Raw genomic sequence first — 17,662 nt, forward strand, 5'->3', positions numbered from 1 at the left:
AGCGATGACATAGTGGAACCATTTTTAAATGCCAAAAGAGCCAGCCATATGAACCTTAACACACACACACACACACACACATCCATCCATCCATTATCCAACCCTCTATATAATAATAATAATAATAATAATAATAATTCATTACATTTATATAGCGCTTTATATCCTAACTACAGGGTCACGGGGGTCTGCTGGAGCCAATCCCAGCCAACACAGGGCACAAGGCAGGAAACAAACCCACCACAGGGCACACACACACACACACCACGCACACTCTAAGGACAATTTACAGTCGCCAATGCACCTAACCTGCATGTCTTTGGACTGTAGGAGGAAACCGGAGTAATGCCAGTACTATATATATATATATATATATATATATATATATATATATATATATATATATATATATATATATATATATACAGTGGTGTGAAAAACTATTTGCCCCCTTCCTGATTTCTTATTCTTTTGCATGTTTGTCACACAAAATGTTTCTGATCATCAAACACATTTAACCATTAGTCAAATATAACACAAGTAAACACAAAATGCAGTTTGTAAATGGTGGTTTTTATTATTTAGGGAGAAAAAAAAATCCAAACCTACAATGGCCCTGTGTGAAAAAGTAATTGCCCCCTGAACCTAATAACTGGTTGGGCCACCCTTAGCAGCAATAACTGCAATCAAGCGTTTGCGATAACTTGCAATGAGTCTTTTACAGCGCTCTGGAGGAATTTTGGCCCACTCACCTTTGCAAAATTGTTGTAATTCAGCTTTATTTGAGGGTTTTCTAGCATGAACCGCCTTTTTAAGGTCATGCCATAGCATCTCAATTGGATTCAGGTCAGGACTTTGACTAGGCCACTCCAAAGTCTTCATTTTGTTTTTCTTCAGCCATTCAGAGGTGGATTTGCTGGTGTGTTTTGGGTCATTGTCCTGTTGCAGCACCCAAGATCGCTTCAGCTTGAGTTGACGAACAGATGGCCGGACATTCTCCTTCAGGATTTTTTGGTAGACAGTAGAATTCATGGTTCCATCTATCACAGCAAGCCTTCCAGGTCCTGAAGCAGCAAAACAACCCCAGACCATCACACTACCACCACCATATTTTACTGTTGGTATGATGTTCTTTTTCTGAAATGCTGTGTTCCTTTTACGCCAGATGTAACGGGACATTTGCCTTCCAAAAAGTTCAACTTTTGACTCATCAGTCCACAAGGTATTTTCCCAAAAGTCTTGGCAATCATTGAGATGTTTCTTAGCAAAATTGAGACGAGCCCTAATGTTCTTTTTGCTTAACAGTGGTTTGCGTCTTGGACATCTGCCATGCAGGCCGTTTTTGCCCAGTCTCTTTCTTATGGTGGAGTCGTGAACACTGACCTTAATTGAGGCAAGTGAGGCCTGCAGTTCTTTAGACGTTGTCCTGGGGTCTTTTGTGACCTCTCGGATGAGTCGTCTCTGCGCTCTTGGGTTATTTTTTAACAAGGGGGCAATTACTTTTTCACACAGGGCCATGTAGGTTTGGATTTTTTTTCTCCCTAAATAATAAACACCATCATTTAAAAACTGCATTTTGTGTTTACTTGTGTTATATTTGACTAATGGTTAAATGTGTTTGATGATCAGAAACATTTTGTGTGACAAACATGCAAAAGAATAAGAAATCAGGAAGGGGGCAAATAGTTTTTCACACCACTGTATATATATGTATATATATATATATATATACACACAAAGGGAGAAGATAAGTCACATTATCTTAAAACGATTTTTTTATTCTTAAGATTCTTACTCCTACCAGTAGTCATCATCACAGGAAAATGATTAGATATACAGGAATCAAAGGCAATATATAGCAAATGAGGAAGGTGGGTAGTTGGGTTTGGGGGGGGGGGGGGTTGTGAAATAATAAGGGTGTTGGTCATAAAGTCTTATTTAATATGTGGATGTTCTTCTTTTTAAGTGCCAGAGAGCTGGCTGAATCATAGTTTTCAAACAAAAACACCATCAACAGACACTTGGTGATGACCCCAGCATATCCAGGTTTAAAAAGAAGAACATCCATATTTTAAATAAGACTTTATAACCAACACCCTCCAAACCCCACTTTACTATTCCACTCCCCTTACACCCACCTATCCTCCTCCTTCCTCATTTGCTATATATTGTCTTTGATTCTTGCAGGTCTAATCATTTTCCACTAATGACGACTCCTGGTAGGAGTTGAAAGCTTGGGAATAAAAAACTGTTTTTAAATACATGACTCATCTTCTCCCTTTTTGGATTTCTAGCTACAAAGTTGGAAACCGTATCACAGATCTTCGCTTAATAACATGAGCTAAGTTTAGGTTTTCCCGATCTACTCACCTGATAGGTCACCTACCATTAAAATTTTCTCCTTTGTCCACATTTTAGGGACCGTCTCAAAGTTCAAAGACCCAATTTCACATGCAAAGAATCCTTCCTAGAAAGAAATGGTTATTTGTGAAGTAAAGTTCCACAAAGAACCACACGACCCAATAAAATCCATCCATCCATCCATTTTCCAACCCGCTGAATCCGAGCACAGGGTCACAGGGGTCTGCTGGAGCCAATTCCAGCCAACACAGGGCACAAGGCAGGAACCAATCCTGGGCAGGGTGCCAACCCACCGCAGGACACACACAAACACACCCACACACCAAGCACACACTAGGGCCAATTTAGAATCGCCAATCCACCTAACCTGCATGTCTTTGGACTGTGGGAGGAAACCGGAGCACCCAGAAGAAACCCACACATACACGGGGAGAACATGCAAACTCCACACAGGGAGTACACGGGAAGCGAACCCAGGTCCCCCAACTGCGAGACAGCAGCGCTACCCACTGCGCCACCGTGCCGCCCACCCAATAAAATGGCAATAAAAAAACATCATTTTTAAGAGTGTACAACAAAGCTACACCTGATCACACCATTATTTTCAAACCTGCTTAATCCAGTTCAGGGCTGGACTTGCAGGAGGCCAGAGTCTGTCCAGTGCAATTAAGACATTTGCCAGCTCTGTTTGCCAACACAGCCCTGCCCATGGCAGGGATCACTCATGTATGAACCCACATTCACAATCGCAGAGGGCAGTTTAGAATTGACAATCAATCGTATTCGTACATGTGTGACTGGGATGAGAGGGGAAAACTGGTACACCCGGAGGAGAAAATCTGACATTCAGACAAGAAGAACAAGCCAATGCAGCATAGGGAACCGGGTTCCGTGATCCAGAAGTGGTAAATCCTCACACACAAACACATACATTAATATTTACTATCAGATTACACCAAGACCCCTAACACACTCTGAAGGGACACTTAAATGATACAGTAGTCAATTTCAGACTGTAGATTAATTCTAAAGAAATATTTGTTCAGATTAATAGGTTTACTGCCTGAAAGTTTGCATTTACATAGTGCAAAGGAGGATACTCTCAGTAAATGGTCTATGGAGTGTCAGAGACACTTTACTACGAGAACTTCTTACTTCATCTCTTACACCTCCATACCGCCAGACCACATACAGTAACCCATCCATCCACCAAGAGCAAAAAGGTGCCAGACACTCCATTTTTCCTGGGCTCACTGCCTCAATCAAGTGCAGGTGAAAATGTAAACAATTAAAAGTTGTATCAACCTAAAAGTCAGAATACTAAGTAATTAATAACATAACTCAAACAAACACAGTGTTCTCTAAAACAAGGAGCCCGGGGTTCTCGTTCCCTGAGTATGCATGTTCTCTGTGTGTCTGTGGGTTCCCTCCCAGTCTAAAGACATGCAGCTTAGGTGGACTGAAGATTCTAAATTGTCAATATGCTCTCAAAAATACAGGTTCTTTAATCTGTTAGTGTCCTGCTATGTAAACTTCCAAATATTAAAAATTTGTGTTTTTTCTACATGTTGTTTAATTTTTCAAAGAATGAACTTCACATGCAAAAAAATGCTTCCCAGATTGAAATGTCAAGAAGTTCCGAGGTACCATACAACCCAGTAAAGAACCATAAAATGCTATTAAGAAAAAGCAGACTTAGGCTGTGTTATTGTTTGCAGCAAGAGTCCTTTTAAAATAATGAGCCATTGGTATGTCACAAATCTGTTTCTACCGTATCTATTCATGGCTATTTACTGCACACTCTCAAAAATACTGCTTCTTTAATGGCATTTTATTGGTTCTTTACGCGGTTGTATATGGTTCCTCATAGAACTATTGCTTGGGAAAGAATCATTTTATTCTGGGAAGGGTTCTTTTTTTTTGGTTTGATAAACCTGTATAATATGGAGAAATGAAAAAAAATGTATGGTATGGTACCTATCAGGACACTGATAAATTAAGAAAACCTGAACTTAGCCCATGTAGATACAATTCTTTTAAAATCATGACTTATTGGTATTTCATAAATCTGTTACCATCTATTCATGGTTATTTACTGTATTAATTGTTATGAATCTAAATAAATAACAATTATTTCTGAAACATTCATGTGGATAGGCCCTTGGGAACAAAAAGTGGCTTACCTATGGCATCTCTCTGAAAAACACTCTGGAACTTCTATTTTTAAGTGTATGAAGCAAATTATGGATCTAAATAAATATATATTTTTTCCTGAGCCTTCACATGGATTGGTCTTCTCATGGAAAACAAAACAGCCATATGACATCACTCTAAAGAACCACTCTGGCATCTTCATTTTTAAGTGTTATATGGATTGGAGAGGGTGACACTGACCAGAAAGCAGGAGGCAGAGCCAGAGGTGGCAGAGTTAAAGATGCTAAGATTTGCATTGGGTGTGACAAGGATGGACAGCATTAGAAATGAGGACATTAGAGGGTCAGCTCAGGTTGGACAGTTTGGACAGAGAGGCGAGATGGCATTAGTTTGGACATGTGCAGAGGAGAGATGCTGAGTATAATGGGAAAAGGATGCTAAGGATAGAGCTGCCAGGGAAGAGGAAAAGAGGAAGGCTTAAGAGAAAGTTTATGGATGTGGTGACAGAGGACATGCAGGTGATGGGGGTGAGAGAGCAAGATGTAGAGGACAGAAAGATATGGAAGAAGATGATCTGCTGTGGCAACGCCTAATGGGAGCAGGCCAAAGAAGAAGATGTGTGTGTGCGCACTTGTTCACCCTGTGATAGAGTGCCACCTTGTCCTGGGATAGCGCACAACGCTTGCTGTGACAGATTGACCTTACTCAGGGTGAAGCAGGTTTGGAAGATGAGTGACATCCTAAACTAGTTAGATTAACCTTCTCCTGCTTCTTTTCAGTGCAGATCTGCACTTCTCGTGCATTTATTTATACAGGTACCCACCATCCTGGTGTTTTCGAATACAGAATTCAATAGTTCTTCGGGGGATTGATAAATGACGCGCTGGTTTGGTTAATCGGCTCATCCGAGTCTACCTGCACACCTCCAGAGCTCTGCGCCGTTAAGGAGATTGGTGTTTTATATTATATGTCAGTAATGTTACGCGGTACGGCCGGTTACTCTATGGTTAAGATGTGGGTTGTGGGAGGGTTATCGGAATCAAACAATGACGACTGTCGAGAAAACCAAGTGACAAAAAGGCCCAGTCCACACGGGCTCTGAGCGATCTAGGCATTTAAGATGCATTTTGTTGTGGCGCTTAATTGACTTCAACATAATGTTACTTTCGCATTCGTTTGCATCTGGTAAACACCAATCTGCAGCCCAGATTGTACGTTTGTGTGTTTACCTGTGGGGGGCTACGGAAGCGTATTAGGGTCACAGCGAAAAAATATGGAAACAAAGAAGAAAAAAAGTATATATCGAGGGGCAGTTATGAGGCAGTCCAGAATATTTTTAGCCAATTGAGGTTCATCCTTCATTGGAGTCGCGAAATATGGAAACAACTTAACACCGACCTTCTTGTGTTAAAAATCCTCCTGATACAGCAAGGTAGGTAGAAAAACACCAATACTGGGTTCACCCTCTGACCGCACAGCGTATGAAGAAAGGAAGCTTTAGTGTAGTCTATGAAGAAGTGCGACGATTTCCGCATAAGCCCGTGTGGACGGTCCGATTCGATGCAATGAACAGAAAAACGCTCGGCATTCAATCCGCGCTAACCTGACGCTACAGATGGCAGAAAAACGCTCAGCTCAGAAGTCCGTGTGGACAGGGCCATACATGCAATCCAACTGGCTGAATCGCGGAGATGCGGTGGTCGGCGTCGGCTCTAAATCGGCTGAGAGTATGCGTGAGGTTGGTTATGTGTGCGGCTCAGTGTGAGCATAAGTTGGCCAATTTTAGACTGTTCATAAGAAAAGTAATGATTTACTTCATGAATGAGGTAGAAGCATGATTAATTTCGCCAAATATTTAATGCATTTAAAAGTGTGCGTCATTTTAAATGTTCAAGTCTAAATATTCAACAAAACCCAGCAGAATGCCATAAAAGAACCTTTACTTTTAAGAGTGTTGTCTTGCTATACAAGTTCGTATACTAATATACATATGCAAAACTGAATTTAAAAAATACTAGTTAAAACAAGACGAAATCATCAGGGGCTATGCGCAATAGATCAGAGGCTTAGGCCTCTGAAGCCAACTTTTCCCCCAAAATGCCAGGGTGTGTGATGTACTCGTAGTCCCATTCAGTTGTTGCTTGTTGTATGGACTTATCTTGCTTAATTGACACTCTAAAAAATTCCTTTCTTTAAGTGCAACAATATAGTTTCGATACAAAGGTGATTTCTTACGCATAGTTTCTATACAGGAAAAAGGAAAAACACAAAAAAAACACCAAGGGTTTTTTTTTTTTTTCGTTCTCAGCTAATTGCATCAACCTTAAAATTTCCTTGAAGTCCGGTATGAGTTACTACATATTGACACTCAATAGTCGGAAGGAGCGCAAGGGAAAGGCGTGGAAATCCCAGGAGGCAGCTGGTACACCTGTCTTGTGACAGTTACAGCCGGACAGAAGTCATTATCAGAAAATTAAAACCTCGAACACCGTCACAAAACCAGCCGCCGTTTCATCCCACCCCGTATTGTTGTTAAGTGGCTTTGCTTTCGTTCTTCACTGCACATTCCAACCAGTTCAATTATATCAAAGAACACTCGGGGAGTGTTTGCGTGTCAGCCCATTTGAAAGACATAATACATACATCACATCGAGCATGGGACTCGCCCTTTTTTCTTACACTGTATGGATTTGAATAACCAATTCACCTGAAAAAAATCCGCAAACAATGTGAAAAATATAGTTTATATACCTACCAGTAAAACAGCCTTAATGATACCTAACATCACTTTAACAATGTAATTTTGGTGTTTGTATACACTTACTGGGAATATTATTAGGAACACCTGTACACCTGCTTATCCATACACTTATCTAAGAAGCCAATCATGTAGTAGGAGAACAGTGGATAAAATCATGCAAATCCAGGTCAGGAGCTTCAGTTGATGTTCACTTCAGACACTTGAATGTGATCTTAGTGATTTCGACGGTGGCATCATTATTAGCACCTAACAGGCTGGTTGGAGTATTTCTGTATCTGCCAATCTCATGGAATTTTCATGTACAAAAGTCTTTAGAGTTTACTCAAAATTATGCGAAAAACAAAAGATATCCAGTGGGTGCCAGTTCTGTGCACAGAAATGCCTTGTTAATGACAGAGAGGAGAGGGAGAATGGTTTGACATTTTTGAGTTGACAGAAAGGCCATGGTAACTTAGATAACCATAATATATGACTGTGGTGTGCAGATGAAACATCTCAAAGTGCACAACACATCAAACCTTGAGGTGAATGGACTACAACAGAAAAAGACGTCTTTGAGTCCCACAGAAAGCTGAGGTTGCAGTGGGTATAGGCTCACCAAAACTGAACAGCTCAAGACTGGAAAAACGTAGCCTGGTCTTATGAATCATAACTTCTGCTGAGGCACACAGGTGGTAGGGTCAGAATTTGGCACCAACAGTATGAAGCAATTCACCAGGCTGCCGTTGTGTCCTCAGTCCAGGCTGTGGTGATGTATTGGTGTGTGGGATGTTTTCTTGGCACACATTGGGCCCTTTAATACCAACAAATCATTGCTTGAATGCCATGGCATATCTGAGTATTGGTGCTGACCATGTGTATCCCTTCATGGCCACAATTTAATCATCCTTTAATTGCCACTTCCAGCTTGATAATACATTATGTCATATTGCAAACAATTTCCCAAACTGGTTTCACGAACATGGCAATGAGATCAGTGTTCTTCAGTGGCTTTCTCACTCACTGGATCTGAATGCAGTAGGACCCCTATGGGATGTCATAGAACAGGGGATTCACTGCATAAATGTGCAGCTATAAAAATCTACAGAAATTCCATGATGCAATCATGTTAACATGGGCAAGAATCTCAAAGGAATGTTTCCAACATCTTTTGGAATCCATGCCATGAAGAACAGAGGCTGTTATTACAGCAAAAGGAAGCCCTGCCTAGCATTAGTTTAGTGGTCCTAAGAATTTGCTCAGTGAGTGGATATTCACGTATAGCAGGACATATTGTACCAGTGGTGTTGTTGGAGGGGGCATTCGAGGCTTTAGACCCTGATCTTTGGCATCCAAACCCTAATCTTGATCTTGGGCAGCTCCATATTTCCCACTTACGTAAAAATCAGACAGGGGGATAAATGCATGATATCTGCTACAACAAATGACATTCCTGTACTGTACATCCAGAGACCATCTTAACTCAGTTTTGAGTCGTGGAGACCTAGAGCCTATCCTCAGACTCACACAATGCCAGTACATTTTAGGAGTAAAACCACATGATGTGATTCATTTGAGCTCAGCCATCTTCAACTTTATTTCTGATGTTTCAGGCTTGATATTCTTGCTCTGTAATATAATTGACTTCTATTACACAGATAGGCTGGTGGTTGAAAGGCATTTGTGGAGAGCACTTTGGAGAAGCATAGCATGGCTTTGGGAGGAATTACATTATAAGTTGGGGGTTTGTTCTCTGTGATTGCCTAACTGAATTTTCATTACCAAAATAATTTTGAGGGGGACTTGAATCAGTAACTCTATGACAATGGCCTGTGATTCACAGTCATATGCTTTTATTTAACCACCCTAAAATTTAAATATATGAAGAATATGAACTTTTGCACTAGGAGTCCTTATAGGTTAAGTCTCCAGAAGAGATTGGACCTGCAGTCCAATGTTTTACAATCCAATGTGTTCCTCACTGAAGAACCACATAGGCTACCATAGGTTGCCATAAAATAAGAAACATACACATTCTGAAAATCTGTTTGATTTCTCTTAATCAACATTATTTATTTTGCAATTTATAACATACAGTATGTCACAAAGATGACAAAAAGACATCAAAGGTTTGGGGCAGCCACCCATGTATTATGCCCTGGCTGCAAAAGGTTGAATTGTAAGAAGGTGTTTAAAGTTCAGAGTCCAATACAGAACTGACTTCGACAGTAAAAGATGGTGTCTTTATTTGCCAGCACCGGAAGTGACATCATCAGGTTTGCCAGAACCCGGAAGTGACATCATCAGAGGCCCCAGAACAGGGATTTCCAGAGAATGGTCTGCAAGGGATTTAGAAAGACAGTGCACCCCGCCACCAACTGGTTGTGTGTGGAGTTACTATTATTTAGGCCCTTAGCTGTCTCCTACTTGCATGTGTGTGACAAGTTAAACAGTGCTTCTTCGGAGTAGTAGTTAAATGTGCTTCAAAACAAGCATGGTACATATGACCAAGGTTGGTCATATTGATAGTTTTCGTGTCCATTGTGCCTTTGACCAAGAGGTCAGACACTGATAATCATTAAAAGTAAATAATCAGGAAGGGTCTGATCATGATGGTGACTTGGGGCCACTTAGTGCTTATACTTGACACATCCATGCTTAGTGCGAGGGCTGTGCAGCGAAAATGAAGTCAGACATGGCCCCATGCTCACTCTCTCAGTGTTTTCAGAGCTCTAGAGGTCTGTAGTTGGCACTTGTTAGAGTCAACTCCACCTGCACCACCCATTGGAGTCAACTCTATTTACTCGGAGCTCCAGGCTGCATAAATATACAGTATATACTTGAACTACATAGTAATGCAGATGTGGCACCCATGAATCCATAATGGTGAATTTCATAGAGAGGCTGGTTATGTGGGTGCCAGAATGATGAACGAAGGGCAGAATATGAAGCAACAGGTCATCAAACGCAAGGAAGACATACAAAAACATTTGAAATGCATCTGCTCATGATGTAGATCCCTCACTCAAGAGAATATTACATTCACTCTTCACTGTTTTTGGTCAATCCACCTTCTCCTTTTCTCCTCTTAAAGTCAGTAATAGCAGGCACAACTCTTCTCTATCATCAGTCGCAAATCCTGTGTTGTGACATTGTTAGCTTTGCAATGTCGACCAAACACTGTCACTTACTGACCAGGAGAATATCAATGTGCCGATCAAACAGGCTAAAACAAGTATTAATGCGTTTTGGTCGCTCACCATGTGTGCGCAGGCTTCACATGCAAAGTATAAACCATTGTCAGAAAGTCCTGACAACTTCTTTTTCACATCTGCAAGTGAGATTGATGGAACAGGATCATTAGCTTTCATGTAGCCAGGCAAGGTGACACCATCATCAACACCTCTGCTCACACCTGCTAGGTTGGGGAGCATATACTGGTACAGCACGTTGCCGCACCCTCCACGTGACAAAACAACTCAGGATCCCAGTTGGCAACCCCACAGGCAGACACACAGTCTATTCCCACCCTCTGGAAATGACCATATATCTGCTGCAGCCAGCTGTTACACGGGTGTCGCCTTGGCTTGGTCCAGCTGCTCGGGTCCTCAGCAATGAGGATCTTGAGAGCCGGATCACCCTCGGGGAATTGCACCACATGACCCTAGTGCCATAACTGACGCTCCCTCACAATACAGGTAATGTGCCTCATGCGGGACTCCATGAGCAATCACTCGTTCAACACAAAGTCAAACCAGCAGTACCTAAGGATTCTCTGAAAAGACAACCACTAGGAATAAGATGAAAATCCAGTGAATCAAGATCACTGGAGTAAAGACCATTTACACCATAGGCCTTCACAGAGCCTGTATTAAAGATTTGTGGAGCCACGACAAATAGCCCGGTAAAGAATTGAACAATGGACCAACAACTCACAGAAGTTGAACTCCATATACTGCAAATATTAATTACGATTACTACTAACTGCTTGTTGTCATTGGCTGCAAATGAACTGGTTTCAAGACTGACCAGTTATCTTTAGGGAAGTTCTAATGACAATGAGCTTCAAAAAGGAAGAAAATGCATATAATGCTGTAATTTGGACAATATTCTCAAATGGACCACCTTGAAGACAGTGAGTGGTAAAGAATCCAGAAGTATGATGTCCATTTCAAAGTGGTACAGAATCCTGGGGTAGGTAACACAGGTATGTGTTATTACATATACGGATCATCTTCAGGGGCCAGTGGTGGTAAGTTATACTACCATGGACCAAGAGGAGGCATTGTTACTAACCGTCCTTTCTCCTCCACCAGTAGCACCCCAGCAAATAAGCCTTTCTGTGGAGACCGGAGAAGGACCCTTCTACTCTGGACCTCATAAAAAAAAAGGTACGTACCCAGAGAGCAAGGTTTCATTTTGGACCCAGACTGCAAACTAAAAGGAGCTCCCAAACTGTCTGAAGCTTTTTGTCTAAATTTGTGGCTACTGTGGGGCAGGATTGGCTGATTTTTTGTTGGTCATTGTACTTGACCCCTAAAGTTTATTTTTTATTTTCATTAAATGGCGTTGCCAGGCTGGCTCGCCAACATTTATTGTGGGCTCCACGACTCTTTCTTTCTTGTAGCATGGTGGCACACTGCTGCATCAGAACACTGAGTCAGGGGTTCACATCTCATGTTGTCCCTGTGTGGAGTTTGTATGTTCTCCCTGTGTCAGCGTGGGCTTGCTCTGGTTACTACAGTATTCTCCCACAGTCCAAAGACATGCAGGTTAGGTGGACTGGTGAAGCTAAACTGGCCTGTGTGTACAGGTGCTGGTCATAAAATTAGAATATCATGACAAAGTTGATTTATTTCAGTAATTCCATTCAAAAAGTGAAACTTGTATATTAGATTCATTCATTACACACAGACTGATGTATTTCAAATGTTTATTTCTTTTAATGTTGATGATTATAACTGACAACTAATGAAAGTCCCAAATTCAGTATCTCGGAAAATTAGAATATCAATTAAGACCAATGCAAAAAAAGGATTTTTAGAAATGTTGTCCAACTGAAAGGTATGAACATGAAAAGTATGAGCATGTACAGCACTCAGTATTTAGTTGGGGCTTCTTTGGCCTGGATTACTGCAGCAATGCGGCAATTGCTAGTCATTAGCAAAACATGGACACATTAAAGAAGCCTGCACACATACAGGAAAACTCTTGTATGGCTCCACTACAATTTTCATGCCAAAACACCCCTTCGATCAAAATACTTTGAAGAATACAGTTTCTTCTTTGCAGATACGTTGTATTAGATAGATAGATAGATAGATAGATAGATAGATAGATAGATAGATAGATAGATAGATAGATAGATAGATACTTTATTAAACCTTCTTAAATACTTTTATTAGACCCCTGCTGCAATAAGGAGCTATTGCTGTTTGCTCATTTTGCCATGCGTTTATTTACAGCTGATGCTTTTATCCAAAGTAACTTTCAGATCTAAATGACAGCACAATTGTGTCAAGTTAATTAAATCACTTTTGAAATGACCTATGTAAATGGACATAAAAAGATGACACTATATGGCCCACTACATATACCATCACCCCAATAAGATTTGTTTATGTACTTGTGCCAACTCTAATAGAAAGCATCATTCACAACGTCAAATATCAAAAGATCATAGAAGAGAAATTCAAACGGGTAGAATATCTGATAACTTAAGGTAACACTGTACCTATAAACAGCGAGTTCAAGGGTTATAAGAGAGAAGAGACTTCGTCAGCTAGACAAATATCAACTCTTTTCATTTTATGTGGGCAATTACATTGTAAAAGCTCAATGCAATAACAATCATAAATAGCGCAACATGCATTACAATATGATTTGCTTTGGCAGTCAATAATAGAGCAGTGCACTAATTTCAACAGTTGGACTTACATGATGAACATTTGTGTCTCTGTGTGCATTTTGCATGTATCCTTGCTGATGACGTAGGTTCTCATTGTCCATACTGGGCTGGCAATCTAATGTACCCAGCCAAAGTGAATAAACAAGTGTATTTGGACGTGTGCAATAGGGCACAGTTAACATCAATTATATACTTAGTTAAACTGGCCAAATAAATAATACCAGGATAATACAAAGTGTACTTGTGCTATTTTGGCGCCCTCTCTTGACCAAAGATTGAATGCCATTGATATTTCAAATGAATGAGGTCACATAACAAATCTATGCTTTACTTTCAGCCACATTCAACGATTTTATAAACAGAAAGACACTATACGTAAAAAAACAATGAAAAGAATGATAGCTCGTTAAAAATATACTGTGGGCAGTTAAATACTTGCGTCAGTTTTTTTTTTTTTTTTTTTTTTGCTATGTGGCTGGAACACAAGCAGATACTGGAGTCTGAATTGATGGGATTGTTCCACGTTAATTGGAAACTTCGATCCCTAAACAAGCACATTATACATACCAAAGATGAAACGAAATTGGAATTTTGTACTTTTTGCGAAAACATATAAAATGCACCAAATTAATACTGACAGATACGTATTTAAATATCAATCTCGTGTGTTTCTTTAATCTACACACGAGACACTCTAATGAAGTTTTTCTTTGCGATTGGAAAATGTCTGTAATCAGCTCGTTCGCCTGGTTTGGCTCCTCTGTATTAATAGAAAAGCGGTGATGGCATTCCTAACGTGGAGACGACGTTCGGTTGGCGTTACTATGTAGGACACTTGGACAAGCGGGCGATAACAACGCCACGGTACCTTAGACGAACTCATCGGTGATTGGGCGAAAGAACGAATGGGCGGGGCTTTGCGCTCAGCAATGTGTTCGCACAAAGGTGTACAGAATTTGAAGGTTTGGTATTCCCAAGTGGTCGCGTCTACTATAGCTCTGCATTAGACAGAATTTTAGGCGTCCGCGGGGGAGATAGCGTTTTTGACATACTTCTGCTGAATTATTCCTTGGCTGAAAGTACAGTACTCAGTATCAGTGTGTAAAAATAAAGAATTAAGAATGACGTCAGTAAGTTGACTTCATATTTACATTTAATTATAACTCATGACATATAAGGTATTACCTTTTAGGCATTGGTGGGATTAAACAGTCTTTTATCAGCTTTTTTCAATAGCAATGTTATTTATTGACTTTTTTGTGTAAAATGGTGACTTAGATCTGTTTATTCTGCCATGAATTTACCCCTTATAAACTTTTATATACTGAGGGTTCAGCAATCATATATGAAGTATACTTACATCAACTGATACGCTCATTCTATGTCAGTTTCTTCAATACCCAAAAGCTGCTTTTACATAAATCCCCCCCCACTCCCCCACCCACACACCTCCAAAAAAGGCAGGTAATGTGATTTGCATTCTGTCAATTATTGAAGTATATGAAACCATCCAGAAATCTCTTATTTTACAGTCCAGCAGCTTATCCACTAGATCACACTGTAAGTCAAAACTGACCATTTAGTTTTAAGGGTTAGATGGTGACACCGTGGTTTGCTGATTCTCAGCCTCAGAATTTTGTAGTTTGCATATTCATCTCAGTTGTTGTGGGTTTGCTCCCTTTGTAGATTTCAAAAATAACGCATGTTAGGTCAATTAGTGATTCTAAACTTGCTCAATTGTACCGGGATAAACTCTGGCCTCCTGCAACCTTATACATAGATTAAACAGGATTAGAAAATTGATGGATAATTGTATTTATTTCACCATTTAGACGTTATATGTACTAATCTATTTGAGCCTTAAATTAACAAATTTAACAAAAACAAACTTTAGTTTTTATTTTCCTCAATACATTTAACACAAACACCCTTTTTCTTTTTTGCAGGCAGTGTTTCCTTCACAGAACAGATGTGAAATTCCTAGCTGTAGATTCTCAAAAGAGAACACCGCTAAAGCATTGAAGAGTGCAAAAGTAAGCCAAAAGGCCCAGCTGATCCAGTGTCAGAAATGATGGGTGCATCTGAGGATCATGGTGGTAATCGATAGATGGACCTCTCTAACTTGATATTGGTGGAATGGGAGATACCAGCAGATTATAAAAGGAGTGGAATCACTCCAATTTACCAAGGTAAAGTCAGTTCACAGGAGTTTGAGTGTTTTTCAGCCATCAAGCTGTTGGGACAGGAAAGGAGACCAGTTTGGTTTTATTTTTCTTCTGAGGTAAATGTAATATGGGAAATGGGAAAGTAACAATGACAGTTATATATTTGTTGATAAAAAAAAAGAAGGTGATGGACAGGAATCTTCAAGAAGGCAATAAGATGGACTTTGACAAAGCCTGATGTGGGTGAATGGATGGTGTCTGTAATGGTATTGATGCTGAAAGAAGCACAGGTGGTGGTCTGGAGAGCAGTTAAAGCAAAAGGCCAAGCTGGTCTGGTGTCAGAGAATGCTGTTGAGGTGCAGTTTGGCTTCATCCAAGATTTGTTCTGCGTTCACTATTATTTGTTATGGTGATGGACATAGTGACTGGAAAAGTATGGTAGGGACTATGATAGCTCTTGTAGGCCCATGGAAGCAAAATGCAGAAAGATGAATGAATGCATGAATGAATGAAGGAGGATCAGGATTAGTTGAAGAGGTAAGTGCATATCCATGTGGCATATGCAGAAAAGCTAGGAAGAGCTCTCTTCAGTTCACAGGATGCTGGAAGTTGCTTCATGTAGGATGCAATAGTGGCAGGAGTGGTGTAAACAACCAGAAATGCATGATAAGGGTGTCTAATGCTGATGGACTAAGTGTAAATGTATTTAAGTGTAATTTGCAAATAAGCAAAGCAGTTATTTTAGAGAAAGTAGAAAAGTTCTGCTACTTACCTAGGTGACAAGGTGAATATAAGAAGAGTTCTCGAGTTAGCATTAGTAGCAAAGTTAAGATTTGCATAAAATAAGGTCTGTGATCTGCTAGTGTCTTCTAAAACGTAACTTTGGCATCAGTAGAAAATATTTAGGCAAGCTGTGTGAAGATTTTTATGGGAGTGTGACACAGATGATGAACGTGCATAATGAAGTAAAGTCAGCAAACAATGGAAGGAGAGCAATCTGGGGGCAATCAGAGTTTTAGTAAGGAGTGGAAGTCAAATGCAGAGTACAGAGAAAGAACTAGTGTAGAGGACATAATTAGTGTGATAAAGAGAAACAGGCTAGGAAGGTTTGAGCATTTGAGGAACAAAATTAAAAATGACTGGGTGAGGAACTACACTATGAGATGTGTTAGATAGCGTGCAATGACTAGGGGTCTCATCTGTAAGGATACCCAACAGCAAAAGAAGCAAAATAAGGGTAGCAGAGGGATGACAAACTGGAGAAATACAACCAATACAGTAGTTACCAAAGCACAATCAACTAGTCCAGTTTGCAGCCATCACTCATCCTATCCTGCATACCTTCATGCTGTAAGTGAAAACCCTCATGGAGGCAGAGCGAATGTCCTAAGTCCACATATAAAGTGACTAGGCCACAATTTGAGCCCAGGAGGCTTGAGTTGTGTAGCAGCAGTGCCAACTACTGTGTCTTAACAAATCCATCAGATTACTTCCATATCAAGTATGCAGCACTCACTGTACTGGCAGAGAAGCATTTATTAAGCAGCAAGATGATTCAATTTGGAATCAAAGCCCTCAGCCATTTTCTCTTTTCAAGGTGAACCAGAACATGCAAATTCTCAGTCCACCGCATGGTAGAATACCATTTGTGCCAAAATAAATAGATAAAAACAATATGAAATTAAATGTTCACATTAAAAAAAGTGTAGTGATATATATTCAAGCAAGTTATTAAATTGTAAATCAATCAAGACCAATGGTGGAGTCAAACAAGGATATTGGTTGGCCATATACTGTATTTAGACCCAAACAACAGCTGGAATTCCACCTTTTCATGCGTGCCTAAGTGATTTCTTCAACGGTACCTTAACTGCTCATGCGGTGTTCAATGAGACTTAACTACTAAGAACCTTTTCATCAACGTCAACATTCTGAAGAGTTAACAATCTCAGCAAATATAATATATCATCAGTTAGTCTAAAAAAGACTTCATGTTTTCAAATTTTATTCAGCTCTTTTATCAACCAGTGGTAGCACTGCTGCCTTGCAGTTAGGAGACCTGGGTTCGCTTCCCGGGTCCTCCCTGCGTGGAGTTTGCATGTTCTCCCTGTGGCTGCGTGGGTTTCCTCCGGGTGCTCCGGTTTCCTCCCACAGTCCAAAGACATGCATTGGCGATCCTAATAAATTGTCCCTAGTGTGTACTTGGTGTGTGTGTGTGCCCTGCGATGGGCTGGCGCTCTGCCAAGGATTTGTTCCTGCCTTGCACCCTGAGTTGGCTGGGATTGGCTCCAGCAGACCCCCATGGCCCTGTGTTAGGATATAGCAGGTTGGACA

This window comes from Erpetoichthys calabaricus, chromosome 3 (assembly GCF_900747795.2).
Source record: "Erpetoichthys calabaricus chromosome 3, fErpCal1.3, whole genome shotgun sequence".
In the NCBI taxonomy this organism is placed as follows: domain Eukaryota; kingdom Metazoa; phylum Chordata; class Cladistia; order Polypteriformes; family Polypteridae; genus Erpetoichthys; species Erpetoichthys calabaricus.